Source organism: Rana temporaria, chromosome 1 (assembly GCF_905171775.1).
Source record: "Rana temporaria chromosome 1, aRanTem1.1, whole genome shotgun sequence".
Taxonomy (NCBI): domain Eukaryota; kingdom Metazoa; phylum Chordata; class Amphibia; order Anura; family Ranidae; genus Rana; species Rana temporaria.
In genome coordinates this window covers 224113092-224126149 of record NC_053489.1, presented here as the reverse complement: position 1 = coordinate 224126149, position 13058 = coordinate 224113092, and positions in this window count along the sequence as shown.

The window sequence follows — 13058 nt, the reverse complement described above, 5'->3', positions numbered from 1 at the left end:
GCCGGCGTATCCCTTTTGTGGATTACCCCCTAAATCTTCAACTCCATTTGCAGAAATGCAGCCCCAGAATTGCAAGGAACCTCCATCATGCTTCTCTGTTGCCTGCAGACACTCATTATTGTGAGACTCTCCTGCCCTTCCTTGATCAAACTGCCTCCTGATACAGCAAAATATTTCACATTTTGACTCATCAGTCCAGAGCACCTGCTGCCATTTTTCTGCACCCCATCTGCTATGCTTTCATGCATAGTTTAGTCACATAGCCTTATTTCCACTATACATGAAAAGATAGGTCTTAGTTATCTGTTTTCCTGAGAATTCTAATTAGGGACACTCCTGAACTTTTTCCGAAAAATAATTTGCATCAGTGTAGCTCAGTAATCAATAGATAAAGTGAAGAGTGGTCAAAACCCTTGTCAGATTTGTATTACTGCCTGTGCCCCCATAGGGAGATTTGCCCTCTCTATTTATTCTGTTTACCTCTATCATCAAGACTGAATGTAAAATAAATGTTTGTGTTGTCACCAGAACAGGAATAGAGGAGAAATCTTGTGACAATGGTGACAACTGGGTATTTCCTCACATTAGAGGGATTTCCTCTTACTTCCTGTTTTGGTTATGAGAAAAGAAAGTAATAGGAAATCTCACCCAATGGAACACAGGTGGCATAAAAAAAAAACAGGGGTTTTGACCCTCTTACTCTATCACACTGTCTGCATTCAGGGCCACACTCTGATAGCTGTCAAAGTAACAGCTGTACAGACACACTGTGGCTGTATTTGTACAGCTGCTGTGCCCCCATAGCCAAATGGGCCGTGGGTTAAGAGTTTAAAATGTACAAATATTTATCATTTAATAATTTAATACAGTTGTAGCTTGTACATTTGGCAAACATTTAGCATGAATATGTTGTGTTTGTCTCCACTAATAATGATTTTAGTGTATTTTTAGAGAAAGTCTTCAAGCAAGTGTTTAACTACTGTGTGTAATATCACAATGGCCTGGGTACTATGGATTAAATATTTCCTTTTAAAGTGAATTAATGATAAACACAGCTGATTTACAGTTTCATTTTATTGTAAATAGTTGGCTTCTCTGTCACCTCACATTCTCTATTAAATCACAACCAACAAAGCAGAAAACTGAATTATTCTCAGCTGTTAGATTGCTTAATTTAATATTTACAGTGAGCTCCTTCTTGTCCTTCTCAGGAATGAAACAAGCATTTGTGATATGTCACAAAACATTAACTACTGTCAGGGTAATTCTATTCTGGGCGATAATTTCTAAGTGTGCAGTACCATACATTCATAGCCTGCAGTACTACTTTTAAAGGGGAGAACTCACTGAAATTTTTTACTTTGAAAATCCAAATAATGAATTAAAATATTTAAATTTGCACAGTGTATGAAGAGTTTGGAGAGTGTGCACAGTGTATGAAGAGTATTGAAAAGGTAAGTCGCTAAAAACTATCTTCTGTAGTCTGTCACATACTTTTTTTTTCAGAAACTCTGGAATTTAAGAGAGAAAAACCTTCCACTGAGCGCTCAGCTTCAGATATTGCCAGCAATGACACCATCCAAATCAGTGCGATGCCGACTTTGCGACACTGCGCTGATTCCCAAAAGTAGTTTCTGTACTACTTTTGGCGACTTTGAGGGGGCAATTTGTATAGACATCTATGCAGGAACCCACACAAGTCAGGCTGCATTGCCAAGTTGAAATTGGGTGAGTTTAGCTGAACTTGCGCAATTTCTAACCCGCAGCAATCTGAACCTAGGATTAAAGTGGTTGTAAAGGCTGAAGATGTTTTACGTTCATGCTTGCAATGCATGAAGGTAAAAAACCTTTTGTGTGCTGCACCCCCCCACAGACCCTCCCTTATACTCACTTGAGCCCCCTTACCATCCAGCGACCTATGCCAGGCTTCTTTTTCCTCATTGGCAGAGAATCAGCAGCAGGAGCCATTGGCTCCCAATGCTGTCAATTACACCCAGCGATGAGGAGAGAGCAGGGGGGAAAAGACAGGCTCAGGAGTGAGCACCCATCAGTGCCCACATAGCAAGAATCTTGCTATTGGGGGCAATGGCCAAGGGGGAAGAGCCAGAAGCACATGTTTGTTATTAAAAAAACAAAACATTTTGAATCACTATAAGTCAGCAAAGCCTGCAGTCTAATGCTTGTGATTGTGTGTAACATGTGCTTCAAGCTCCCTGTTTGCCTGTCCTGTTCCTGCACCTGCTAGTTTGGATTCCCTTGTTGATGACTTTGGATCATTGTGTATAAGACCTGGGGGCAACCGATTACCAGTAGGCCTGCTTGCCTTATGGGAAATGGGACGGCTATAGGCAAATATCACAGAAGCCAGGGCCCAAGGTTGACCTGCCCAACCATTTTCTGGTGACCTCCCTATGTTTTCCAACTTTAAAAAACAGTTGTATACTATACTTTAAGCTTAAAGTGGTTGTAAAGGCAGAAGGTTTTTTTTTTCTTAATGCATACTGTGCATTAAGATAAAAAGCCTTCTGGGTGCAGGAACCTCCTCCCCCTCAGTCCCCCTAATTCTTACCTGAGGTCCATCTAAATCCAGTGATGTTGCACGAGAGCTTTGGCTGTCCGGGACTCCCCTGCTCATTGGCTGAGATAGCAGAATGGTGCCATTGGCTCTCACTGCTGTCAATCAAAGTCAGTGATCCAATGAGGAGAGAAAGAGGGCAGGGCTGGGCAGTGTCTCTGTGTCTGAATGGACTTTTAACAATTTTGCATGTACATTTTTTTATATGATCTTCACATTACTCCAGGCACTTTTTCAATTTATTGATTCTGAGGGAGGTCTTCTCACCTACTTCACATGATCCAAATTGAACGTGTCTGCAATTAATTGTTTGCTTAATTATTTAATTATTTGATTGATTTTACTCTGCCATTGGCGGATGTCTTTTTCACATGACGGTGGTTTTGATATTTATGTTGTGTTAGTATGAACCCATGTTAGCCATGACTAAGCGCTGAAGTACAGCGTGAAACGCGTCGGCCTATACTGTACCTGTTGCTTGCGGTGAATGCATGTGCATTTGAAAATAAAGACCAACTTTGTTTTAGTTATTTTGGAGTGCGGCCGTCCAGAGTTTTTTTTCGTCCATTTGCTACAATCAGCATCGCCAGCACCCTGGTGGTTCAACAGCCCTTAATGATATATGAGACTCACCTGGAGCGGTGAAAGATTTGTCCACGCAGAAAGCTGCAGCTTGGCACGTGTGTTCCCAAAGCAAGCTGCATGCTGTGGGAGCACTCAACAGGAGGGAGGGGCCAGGAGTGCTGAAGAGGGAGGGACCTAAGATGAAGAGGATCTGGGCTGTTTTGTGCAAAACCACTGCAAAAAGCAGGTAAGTATAACATGTTTGTTATTTTTAACAAAAAAAAGAGAATTTAGTATCACTTTAAGCCACACCCTTCTGGTTCTGAAGCACAGTCGATTGACCTGATTATTATGTGGTTGCAGGGGAACCCCCAGTCTTGGATTTTTAGTCTCCTCACAGAAGATCAAGTCCGAGAGTCAGTCAAGGCATTTTTCAAGCCCTGGGTTTACTATATGAGGATCAGGGTAAACGCATCACAGATCAATACTGTTCTGATTTATGCCACTGGGCACCTGACTGAGGTTGGAATGACCCAGCTCTAAGAAGCCAGTTCAGGTTAGGCTTATAAGACTCCATCAGGGACTCCTTAGTACACTACCCTGTTTCAAAGTTTTTTAATTAAACCATGCAAGTAGCCATCCGTATAGATAGGCCGTATAATCAGCCCTTCCTGGGTTTTGTCAACCTTTCCAAGAAGAGCAAATTGACACTACTCATTAATACTACAGGGGAAAAGGCTAGAAGAGAATCCCAATGACTGCTTGTACTGTGGCAACCACAGCCACTTTGTTGCCAGCTGCCCTAATATGCTGGGAAATGCCATAAGTGTAGTGCAAGTGGGGTCTGCTTCTTTACATTATATGGTGCTAGGTTCCCCTCAAGATAAACTATTTGTTCCTGTGCAACTTAGTTCTGCCTTGTTTTCTCATCACCTCTCATCTTTTATAACAAACCCCATTAAAGTCAATGGGACACGAACGTCAAATATCAAAAGTGCCCGTTTTGAAGGCTTAAATGCAAGTAATTGGGCATACAATGGTTATAGGGGTCTGGGTCCTGCCCTGGGGGACATGTATCAATAAAAAAAAGTTTGTGAAAAACTTCATTTTTAAATGAGCAGTGATTTTTTGATTTTTAAAGTGAAAGCCTAAAAATGAAAAACTCCTTCCAATATAGTGCCTGGGGGGGTCCCCTTAGTCCAACTGTAAAGTGGCAAATTTGTACCATGTCTGGAATCTGCTGCAGCGATGATTGAATTTATAAAGCCAAAAAAAAATAAAAAATTCCTGCAAGCTGCCTTTATTATGCTCAGCAACGGCTGGGGGACCAGTGTGTATGATGAGGCCACAATGTAGTGCACTGGGAACAAGATTAGAGATTTTTTTGATACATTCTGGTGTCACTTTGACTTTGTATACAAGTAACGGGTGTGTTAAAATTGGTCTTTGGGTGTCATGTAGACTTCCCACCGTAACCCTATAGAGATAATCTTGATGAATGCAAGAATTTGCCTTGCTGTAAAAAAAACTGCAATGATATGCACCCGTCAAACAGGTGCTGAAAAATGTGTCTTTGGGTGTCGGTGGCGCCTTCCCACCATAACCCTATAGAGGTACTCTTGAACTAAGCAAGAATTTGCCTTGCTGTAAAAAATTGCAATGATATGCACGTTTGATGTGCCTGTGACACAGTTTGCAGATAGCAACGGTGCGATCTGCTGCAGATGTGCTGAAAAAGGCAAAGGGAGATAACAGCTACAGAATGTGATGGAATAGGGTGGCTGCATGCTCTCTACTCTTTCCCGATGTCAACCTCCTTGGGGTTGTGCTGCCTCACCTTCACTTTCCTCCTCTGCTCTATCTGGCACCCAAGTCGCATCAGTGACCTCATCATCATCTCCATCTTCATTATTACCACTGAAGACAATGTGGCAATACGCTGCGGCTTGGGGAATATGAATGCCAATTTATCTACCAGTGTTTAGCATCTAAATTAAGTAATGGCTGGGCATCATCAAGGAGAAAGTGTCTGACACTGTGGTCAAATAACTCAGCTGACTCCTCAATGGCTGATGTTAGGGCTACCACAGGAATAGATGTGGACAAGGAGACAGGTTTATCCACTCTGGCAACTTTAGGGGACTGCACCCTTGTCTATGCTTGTGTGACAGAGGATGAAGAGCATGAGGAAGGTTTAGTAAGACAGTCCACCACCTCCTCTGCATGCTGTGGCTGGATAGCATGGGCATACTCACTAAATAGAGGAAATGATGCCCTGCATGAGGACTGACCACCGTGTCCACCTTTGTCTGTGGATACATTTGTTGCTGACCCCCTTACAGTGCCAAGGGAACGTCTGCCTCTCCTTGTCCTCCCAGACATTATTGGGAGGGAGGGGCGATGCTTATAAGCAAATGTAAAGGAGAAGTTGAAATCTGTACGTAGATGCACTTTAATCAATGTACAGAGGTGTTTGCCCTTTAATTTGAGTACTCACACTACACAGACACACTCCACTGATACAATATAATATACTGCAATATAATGCGCCAAGCATACAGTGATGCACAGAACTATAAGGCGTTAAACTGGCAGTAACACACACAGAAGTAAATGGCGTCAAACTGCCAGTAATGCACAAAACTATATGGCGTTAAACTGGCAGTAGTACATGCAAAACTATATGGCATTAAACTGGCAGTAACGCACACAGAACTACAGTAGGTGAACCCGATTTTGTGTCAATCTCGCTCTCTTTCTCGGCGAGATTGAGCACCTACGAGCCCCATCGCGGGAGCCAGCACCGAGCTGGCTTGCCGCGATGGAGACAGAGCCGTCATAGAAGCGACGGAAGATCCGACTTGGATTCCCGCCAATTCTACACGTGTGCGGCGTTTGTTATGAATCCTGAGGGGGAAGTCCCCGCCGGATTTTAAATAAAAATCCGGCATGGGTCCCCCCCTCGGGAGCATACCGGGCCCTTAGGTCTGTTATGGGTTGTAAGGAGAGCCCCCCTACGCCGAAAAAAAACGGCGTAGGGGGTCCCCCTACAATTCATACCAGACCCGTATCCAAAGCACGCTACCCGGCCAGCCAGGAAGGGAGTGGGGACGAGCGAGCACCCCCCCCTCCTGAGCCGTACCAGGCTGCATGCCCTCAACATGGGGGGGTTGGGTGCTCTGGGGCAGGGGGGCGCACTGCGGCCCCCCCACCTCAGAGCACCCTGTCCCCATGTTGATGAGGACAGGGCCCCTTCCCGACAACCCTGGCCGTTGGTTGTCGGGGTATGTGATACCCACGTGGGTAGGTATCACATGGGTAGGTACAGAGCATGATGGGACTGTGAGGCCTATATAGGTCCGATGCAAGGCGCGCATCCGTCATTTCAGCGAGAAGGACCGGCGTGTCAACATCGGGAGAAGAAGAGAAGTGAAGAACATGACGTCACAGCACAGAAGAAGAACTCACAGCACGGAAGAAGACGTACAGCACGGAAGAAGGGACCGGACAGCGAGACGAAGAACCGGGGTGCGACGAGTCAACAGCGGAGAGCGGCGAACATAGAAGGAGACCCCCCCGGATAGCGGAGAAGACCCGTCTGGATAGCGGAAGAAGAAGAGCCCCGCCGAAGACGCCGGAGGAAACCCGCCAGGGGGGTGGGGGCTTTTTTAAAAGCCACCCCCCCCGGCGGTGGAAGAGAACCAGACGGCGGCCCCCACCCACCCGAAGACGTCAAAGAAGAAGCTCCCCCTGGTAAAAGAGCTAATAAAGAAGACAGGGGGCGGCCTCCGGAGCAGACTAATAAATTATTTTAATACCCTGTGTGGTTTATTTGTGTTTTTACCACTTTTCTTGCAGGTGAATGGGTAGGGGTACGATGTACCCCATACTCATTCACTTAGGGTGGGGGGCCGGTATCTGGGGGCCCCCTTATTAAAGGGGGCTCCCAGATTCCGATAAGCCTCCCGCCCGCATACCCCGACAACCAACGGCCAGGGTTGTCGGGAAGGGGCCCTGTCCTCATCAACATGGGGACAGGGTGCTCTGAGGTGGGGGGGCCGCAGTGCGCCCCCCTGCCCCAGAGCAGCCAACCCCCCCATGTTGAGGGCATGCAGCCTGGTACGGCTCAGGAGGGGGGGGGGGGGCGCTCGCTCATCCCCACTCCCTTCCTGGCTGGCCAGGTAGCGTGCTTTGGATACGGGTCTGGTATGGATTGTAGGGGGGCTCTCCTTACAACCCATAACAGACCTAAGGGCCCGGTATGCTCCTGAGGGGGGGACCCATGCCGGATTTTTATTTAAAATCCGGCGGGGACTTCCCCCTCAGGATTCATAACAAACGCCGCACACGTGTAGAATTGGCGGGAATCCAAGTCGGATCTCCCGTCGCTTCTATGACGCGCTTGCTGGGATGTGCTATCACTATTCCAGTGAATGCGAGATGTCGGCGAGATCTCGGCACCATGTCGCCGAGTATCAGCGCGACGCTGTCGTGCTAAAAACACAATATCACAAACACCTACTGTATATGGTGTTAAACTGGCAGTAAAGCACGCAAAATGATATGGCGTTAAACTGGCAGTAACGCACACAGAAGTAAATGGCGTTAAACTATATGGTGTTAAAATGGCAGTAACGCATGCAAAACTATATGGTGTTAAACTGGCAGTAATGCACACAGAACTATATGGTGTTAAACTAGCAGTAACGCACGTAAAACTATATGGTGTTAAACTGGCAGTAATGCACACAGAACTATATGGCGTTAACAGGGCAGTAATGCACACAGAACTATATGGTGTTAAACTGGCAGTAACGCATGCAAAACTATATGGTGTTAAACTAGCAGAAACTCACGCAAAACTATATGGCGTTAAAATGGCAGTAATGCATGAAAAACTATATGACATTAAACTGGCAGTAACGCAATCAAATAGATGGTGTTCAACCGTCACTACACTAACGCTGTCTGAACTGTCCCTACTCTAGCTATACACTAATGTCAAGATTACTGACACGGTCTAACTACACTACAGTGAAACTATCTGAGCTGTCCCTCTACTCTAGCTGCACACTATGCAAAGCTGAATTATGGTCCTCCTCACTACACTCACACTATGCCTAGACTGACACTAAACCAATATTCTACACTGACAATTGAAGCAAAATAGCACAGTATAGCACACTAACTAACTAATAGCACTGAACAGAGCCCTGTTCTATCTCTCTCCACGCCAAAATCACACTGAAAATGTCTGCCATTGAAAGAATACTATTATACTGTGGGGCGGGAATGAGCCACGATTGGATAAAGTCATGATGACAGTGTGCAATCAGGACTCTGACAGTGCTCTGTGCCCTGATTGGCTGAAGCTGTTCAGCGCCGCAATGCATTGTGGTCGGTTTGGGGGGCGAACAAACGGTCAAGCCACCTGTTTGTTCGGATGTTCGTCTAAACAACAAAAGTTCAACCCGAACTTATGCTCGGGCCGAACCGTTCGTCCATACCTAGTAGCAGCAACCACTGGATTATATACAGAATATATGTATATATACTGGCCCAGATTCGGTAAGATTTGCGCATAAATTACGGAGGCACAGGGCAACGATTTTGCCCTGCGCCCCCGCAAATTTGCGCCGCTGCCCTCGATTCACGGAGCAGTGGCTCCGTAAATTGCGAGGGCGCGCCGGCAAAATTGCCTGGCGTAAGCGCGCGCAATTTAAATGATCCCGCAGGGGGCGGGAATCATTTAAATTAGGCGCGTTCCCGCGCGGATCATAAAGCGCATGCGCCGTCGGGAAACTTTCCCGACGTGCATTGCGGCAAATGGCGTCGCAAGGACGTCATTTGCTTCAAAGTGAACGTGAATGGCGTCCAGCGCCATTCACGAATCACTTACGCAAACGACGTGAAATTCAAATTTCCCGACGCGGGAACGGCGGGTATACTTTAGCATTGGCTTCCCCTACTATTAGAAGGGGCAGCCTTACGCTAAACACGCCGTACGGAAACGACGTAACTTGCGTACGCAGGGCTCGCGCAACATTGTGAATCGGTGTTAGTATGCAATTTGCATACTATACACTGAGCACAATGGGAGCGCCCCCTAGCGGTCATCGCAAGAATGCAGCCTAAAATCTGCATGGCATAAGAGCCTTATGCCACGCAGATTTTAGGCTGCAGTCGGCGTTACGATTTTCCTGAATCAGGAGCATTCGTAACGCCGGCGCAAGCAAGCAATTGCGCTGCGTAACTATGGTTACGCAGGCGCAATTGCTCTCTGAATCCGGGCCACTCTTTGATTTTGTCTTGCTAGGGGGTTCTAGCTTGAGTGTACAACATACCCATAATGCCGAACAGCTGTTGGAGCTGACCTTTGTATGCAGCATGCTGTCGCATTGCTGTGTGATAACTAGCATGCACCAAAACACCACACATTCCCTCCTATTGCTTCAGGAAAATATAGGCATTCCATGCACCTTCCAAAAAATACTAAAATGAGAATCAGTAATGGGGAGGCAAGCAAGTCCAGCAGGATATAGAGTGGTAGGGCCACAAAAATTGGGGACATGGCCCTTTGTTCTCAAAATTGCTGATCAATAGTATCACACCACTCCCAGAAGATATTTAGCTAGCTGACAAAACCTTCTACATCTTCATCATCTTATGACGCATACACACGATCAGAATTTCCGATGAAAAAAGTCAGATGGACTTTTTTCATCAGAAATTCCGATCATGTGTGGGCCCCATCTGACTTTTTTCCGCCGGTGTTTAGAAATAGAACATGTTTTATTTTTTTCCGATGGAAAAAAAAACAATAGAAAATTCCTATTGTCTGTGTGCAACTCCGACAGAGAAAAACCCTTGCATGCTCAGAATCAAGTCGACGCATGCGCAGAAGAATTAAAATTCATTTTTCTTGGCTCGTCGTAGTGTTTTACGTCACCGCGTTTTGGACGGTCGGAATTTAGTCTGACAGTGTGTATGCAAGATTGATGAAAGTCAGCTTCATCGGGAAATTCCATCGGATTTTATTCCATCGAAAATTCCGTTTGTGTGTACGCGGCTTTAGATGCAGAAAAGTAGGATTGCTCTTCCTCCTACTGTACTCCTCTAAACGTTGTGCTTTTCTATAACCCAATATTTTTAACATATTCTCTCAAGTTCAAGTATTTGTTTACCTTCAATGTATCCCTTAAATCTGCATTAGAAGGCCCTCTATTTTTTTTCTTTTGCCATTGGTACATGTTCCCCATGGAAGTATTGGGGCTCTTGTGTCTCATAGGGATATAACAAATATCCCAGGAGATCATCAAAACATTGTTGCCATACTTCCTCATAGGCATGTGCTGATTCCTTCAAGACTCACTTGCAGGGGTGTTAAACCTTTCAGCACCAAAGTCCCTGTAATCAGGATTTAAAGGCTCTGTCCCACCTAAAAACTCTCAGAGCCTCCAAATGATGGGTCACAAGTGAGGATTAACCAATCCAGAGAGTACTGTAAACTAGTCCTCTCCTCTCTGACTGGACTACCCTGAAACCTCTCACCCTGCACGGGAGAGAACCCCTAAGTACTCAAAATGTCTAACAAACTTTCCCTTTAAGGGACCACAATCCATATAGTGGAAAATATACCTCCCATCCAAGAACCATCCCTGGAAACCTGTACATATCCCCACCTGCCTCAATGCGGAGATGTCAGAGGCACTGTGGGCCACCCTAAAGTTTCAGGCCGCGTACACACGGTCGTTCCAAATCGATGAGAATGGACCAAAGTTCAGTTTCATTGGTCCAAACCGACCATGTGTATGGCCCATCGGTCTGTTGTCCTTCGGGCCAAAATTTTAAAACATGCTTTAAAATCGAACCGATGGACCGCTGATCGATCGGTCCAAATTGTTTGGCAATTTTTTTTTTGTTTTTGTTTTTGGCAACTCATCACACCAATGTCCCCCCCCTCAAGGAGGTTGTGTCCTTTGTTAATTACACATTGTATTTCGGAAATGTTTGATGGCTATTCACCAGAAAAACACAATAGACAAGGTTGTAACGTAAAAAAAAAATCCATTTATTCTGGCAAAAATAAATAAGAAAAATAACGGCAACACTTGATCAATTTACAACATACATGCAGACTTTATGGACACCAAAGGCACAGTCCACCATGATCAAGAACAAAATCAACAACCTCAGGAGTCACAATGGGCTCCACAAATCACAAAAAATAAAAGCAGCAGCAAATGACATAAATTACCCCAAGCTGTGGTACTTCAACAAGCGCAGTTTGTGGCCAAATCAGCAGGAAGGCAGGGATTCACTTTCTGGTCTTCCTTACAGCCTTCCTTCCAGGCTGCCTTGCAGCATAACTTCCATGGCCCCATCCACGGCCCCTTTCAGGTGGTGATGATGTGGCAGCAGGAGTAATAAGATGAGCAGCAGGCCGGGCCGGGTCACTCAGATCAGTGTCCCTTGTCAGCAGGTCCCTTCTGGCCCACAACATGACCTTGTTGATCATGTCTTTGGTGAGCCCTCTTTTTTCCTCCCCCAATTCCTGCAGGTCATTGGAGAGGGAAGAACTGTAGCTCTCTGTTGGGTTCAGGATGATCTCGGATACCTCCCTGATGACCTGCAAGCTCTCCTCCTCCAGCTGCCTCAAGCGCCTTCTTTGGCTTGGTCGGCGCATCTGGAGGGGAGTCACCTGTGAGATGGTGCTGAGCCTGGGTACCTGCTGACATCCACTTGGCCCGGCCTCCTTCTGGCTGCCACTCACCCCTTCCACCTGGCTGACATCTTCAGGAGCTGCCGCCTCCTGGCTGGTCTCTTCCTGTGTAGTAAAAAGGAACATGTTTTAATATTTTGCACAATCAATCACACACATTTTCATGCTCTTGACTGTTTTATTTTTTTCATAATTTAAATTGAACTGACTCTCATTCTGACCCCTGCAGTTGGCATCCCTGTCACAATTCGTTCTGCCCACGACTTTTGTTTGTGTTTCCTAGCTTTCCATTTTGGTTACAAATTCATCTCAATAAACCAACAAGAATTTGCAGCCAAGAAATATGTTGTAAACTACTATACCTCACTGAAGGCCGGCAGATCTGCCTCCTAGATGTCAGCCAGCTCCTGCTCGCACTCTGCAGGGGTGGGGGATCCGTGGAAGTTCTGCTGGAACGAAGTCTGGAAGGAAGGGTGGAAGGAAGACTGGAAAGTGAAGGCCGGCCATCCATTTGATCCTCCAAAAAGCTGAGCTCTGTGTAGTACCACAGCTTGGGCTCCTTTACAGCACATGCTGCTGCTCCTGACCTTTGTGATTTGTGCTTTTTACGGTAGTTCTTCCTGTATGCACCCCTGAGGTTGTTGAATTTATCCCTAACCATGGTGCCTGTGCACTCCGGTATCCAAGTCTGCATGTATGTTGCAAATTGTGTTCAAGTGTTGCCGTTCTCACATTTGCCTTGTGGTAGGCTGGGTTCCTAGAATCCCAAAGGGAGGGTAGTTCCCGATATTTGTCGATAAATCTGAGAACATTTTCATGCACATTTAGCTGGTCCATCGTTTAAATGTTTTTCTAGAATACCAAAACAAAAAAATAGAAACACTAGGCTCAGCTTTTACATTGTCAGAATATGCGCACAATCTTTTGAGCCTCAAACACAGTGTCTCCTGCTGCTAAAATGATGCCCAGCTCTGCCCCATTGTTGTTGAAAATGCTGACTTTACCTGCAAACCCTGTGTTTATATTTCACAAAATAAGTGGCATAATAACATGCAAAAGTAATGATAGCATTCACCAAGGCACTATTCATGTGTAGATATCACATCTAGCATTGATGAGATGATACACTGCCTAATTACCTCTGTCCAACAATCACAATCGTTGCCTGATCTGATACACACTAAAATAAAGATGTTT